Below are 4282 nucleotides of genomic sequence, written 5' to 3' on the forward strand. Positions count from 1 at the left end.
TCGGCAGGTGGGGTTTCAGGGGCACCAGTCGCCTCCAATGCAGTAATAACAGCTGGTCGTTCCGACGCCACCTGAATTGGTGACATCATGGGAACAGTGGATTTTAGGGGCTTCTCAATTTAAGCTGTTGAAGCATTGGAACTTCAGAAGACTCAACGACTTCCCCACCCTTGGGTGGTTCTGGAGGAGTTACCACAACTACAGAAGGAATACTAGAAGAGACATAGAGACCTCAACAGTTGTTTTCCCACCATCGACCCCTTCAGGAATACAGGACCCAGCACTACAAGATACATCAACCGACAAAGTTACTTCAGGGGGGGATGGGTAAGGGGTTGACGTATACAACTCTACTGTCATGTGCACGACGTCTCTTATGTTGCACTGCCGACTTGGCAACAACAGTTTCAGGAGCGTGCTGTGAGAGTAAAGGTGGAAAATTAGGAGCAGTAAACAGCGCATTCCTCTGCTACTGCATTGAACCTGGGGAGGAGGTGGCACCAACCTCATAATTATTCGAAACGAGATCAGCTAACAAATTTTTGACGTGGTTCAAATGATGACTTCAATACAAATACCCTCCATGGGCGATTAGATGTAAGGTGGCCACTTTCATTGCAGAGGAAGCATTTTCCCACTTGCCCACTATAATTTATAAGAATGCAGTAACCACAGACCCGTAGATGGGATGGAATGTTACATTTAACTACCATCTCCACTGAATGGATTCCCTTATAACATTGCGCATGGTGTTGAGTGGACCAGCGTTCGCTTCATATACCCCTCACATCAAGATAAGTAAACTGTCGACAACTTCCAAAGCGAGACTGAGCTCTCAGACATTGATATAATCCAGTTTCATGTTACCAAGAAGCACCATACTTATCGAACTTGAGAACGATGAAGCAAAAACAAACTATCTGCTTGTAGTGGATCCAATAATTTTACGAAAGAGACATAGTTACCAGAATCAAAATAGGCAATATGAATCTGATCGCATGTTACATTAATTGTATCAACGAGCCAGTCGTGAATCACCAAAGATTCAGACTGCACGGAACACGTGGATTTGGTGAAACTAAAGCTGATGTACCTTTTTTTGAAACACACTTGGAACCCATGACGCACGTTATGAGTGGACTATGCAATATATATGGACACACACAGCAAATAATGCTACAAACCAAACAACGATGAGGCACACTCGGAGCCACAATCAAGATTGAGGAAAAGCAGACCAAGTGCACCTACTGCTGTGATGCGACAATAAACAACCTTTCTGTCCGGTGCTCAAGGCGGAGCCATCACTAAACCACGAGCAAACACTTTCGTGTAACACCTCAAGAAGACTGACAGAACTTTCTCCACACACGTCCCCATCCTACAGTGGTGCTAGATCGTGCATATGACCGGACAAAATTCTAAGGGATGGCCTGGAATATCGACCACCTTAAGTGAACGACATGGACTTCCTCTCTGCTGCGGCCGACCGGCGGCCAGGTTTTATGTCTAATACTGTATTTTGTTGTCATCTCGGTGAAATATCCTGAATGACTTCCATTTAGGATGTGGCACTGAGTAAACAAAATTCATTGTTTGAACCCAGATTTGACGTTTGGCAGCCAAGCTCTCTAATGCCATGCTCCGAGTAATCTACATTAGGAAACATGGACGTAATGAAAAAAATGTACTGTAACAGTGTCACATTAGCTTAGCGGCAACACGCTCCATTTCCATCGGTTGATTTAGAAGTCGGTTCGGATCTCTCTGGGGAAACACTGCACTTTGTAAGTCCTTTTCTTGTTTTCTTTTTTCGTTCTGAAAATGGTCAGAATGAAATTCAGTGATTAAATCATATGACAAACTCTACATGATAAACCATATCACAACCTCTACACAACACATTGTAGAAGAGAGCAGAAGTGTCTGTTTTGGAAACAATGAGTTACTTCGCAAGAAAGCCTCAGATAAGGTTCCAGGTCATTTAGGGAATCATCACCCAAGACAAACTTTGTGGAAGCAACGAACATATTCAGAAAAATCTGGAGGTGAAAAAGTACTGAATGGCTTTTTTTCATCTTTTTGTATCTGCATCAGAAGAGATATATTTTACTTGTAAGTATATATTTTCGCTAGTATGTGATATACTTGAATCATTGCACAACTGTGACTGAAACAAACAGTTTTCTTTCATTACCTCAAATTTCGTTGTAAGGTAGATATGATAAATGTATAATTGAACTGCGTTTTGTGATACATTTGAATTATAGTGATAGAACATATGCTTCAAAGATCCTCAAGACATTTTCTAAGCGAGCAATTAACGTTTGAGCAACTTTGCTATCACAGTGTCGAAATTTTATGACACTTGCGTCAGTAGCTATTAAGTTCTCACATTCACCCACACGCGGCATCTCCAAAACAAGCAGATCTGATAATACCCAGCAAAATACCTACTGTGTCACTTTCAGTTACATTATGTTCTTCGTAACTCTGTTAAAGGAATTCAAAGCCAGATGGACTGTCTACATTTCCATCGAAGACGCATTGCCCCGCTTTCACTCAGTATATCATATCTTTTTCATGGAAAAGGTGTGACATCACAGACTATATCGTACAATTTCGTAGGAGTAACGTATGTGGTTGGTAGAATGATGTAGTGGTTAAGATTATCCGTTTCTAACTTGCAGGTAGGACGTTGGAATCCAGTGACTTCCGCGAAATTTAATTCGTGGCAAGAGTTATTAGTTTAGGAGGCCATAAATCATTAGTTAGCTAGCATTCATGATTTTAAGGTATTCATAAATACGTATATAACTGAAGGTGTTGTGGACTCGAACGCTCGACCTCACGTCCACTCCGCCAGTCTTGCACCACTTTTTCTCATTATGTATTGTAATTTCTGCTTGGCATTCAAAGGAAATGATATCTCCTTTGTGCTTCCGTCGGTATTGGCGTACTGTCTGCATGTGAATAAAGAGAACACAAATTAATATGATACTTTTTCTCGACGTAAAGGAACAAAGTATTTACTCTTTGATGCTTTCATCGGCATTGACGTCATGTGTCCCGTCCGTAAACGTAACTTGCTTCCAGTACGAAAGCTGTTTCCATCTGTACGCCAGTGCGAAGCTTAATCTGGCAGCCTTATTTGCTCCTTCATTTCCTTAAACATCAATATTCTTCCATGTCTTCCTTCTACATCTATCTACATCTGCATCCACCTGACGGTGTGTGGCGGAGGGTACCTTGAGTACCTCTATCCGTTCTCCCTTCTACTCCAGTCTCGTATTGGTCGTGGAAAGAAAGATTGTCGGTGTGCCTCTGTGTGGGCTCTAATCTCTCTGATATTATCCTCATGATCTCTTCGATAGATATACGTAGGAGGGAGCAATATACTGCTTGACTCCTCGGTGAAGGTATGTTCTCGAAACTTCAACAAAAGCCCGTACCGAGCTACTGAGCGTCTCTCTTGCAGAGTCTTCCACTGGAATTTATCTATCATCTCCGTAACGCTTTCGCGATTACTAAATGATCCTGTAACAAAGCGCGCTGCTCTTCGTTGCATCTTCTCTATCTCTTCTATCAACCATATCAGGTACGGATCCCTCACCGGTGAGCAGTATTCAAGGAGTGGGCGAACAAATGTACTGTAACCTACTTCCTTTGTTTTCGGACTGCATTTCCTTAGGATTCTTCCAATGAATATCAGTCTGGCATCTGATTTACCGACGATTAATTTTATATGGTCATTCCATTTTAGATCACTCCTAATGCCTACGCCCAGATAATTTATGGAATTAACTGCTTCCAGTTGCTGACCTGTTATTTTGTAGCTAAATGATAAGGGATCTATCTTTCTATGTATTCGCAGCACATTACACTTGTCTACATTGACATTCAATTGCTATTCCCTGCACCATGCGTCACTTCGTTGCAGATCCTCCTGCATTTCAGTACAATTTTCCATTATAACAACCTCTCGGTATACTACAGCATCATCCGCAAAAAGCCTTAGTGAACTTCCGACACTCCCCTGCGGCACACCTGATATCACTCTTACTTCGGAAGACTTTTCTCCATTGAGAATGACATGCTGCATTCTGTTATCTAGGAACTCTTCAATCCAATCACACAATTGGTCTGATAGTACATATGCTCTTACTTTGTTCATTAAACGACTGTGGGGAACTGTATCAAACGCCTTGCGGAAGTCAAGAAACACGGCATCTACCTGGGAACCCGTGTCTATGGCCCTCTGAGTCTCGAGGACGAATAGCGC

The sequence above is a fragment of the Schistocerca nitens genome, chromosome 3 (genome assembly GCF_023898315.1).
Source record: "Schistocerca nitens isolate TAMUIC-IGC-003100 chromosome 3, iqSchNite1.1, whole genome shotgun sequence".
NCBI lineage: Eukaryota > Metazoa > Arthropoda > Insecta > Orthoptera > Acrididae > Schistocerca > Schistocerca nitens.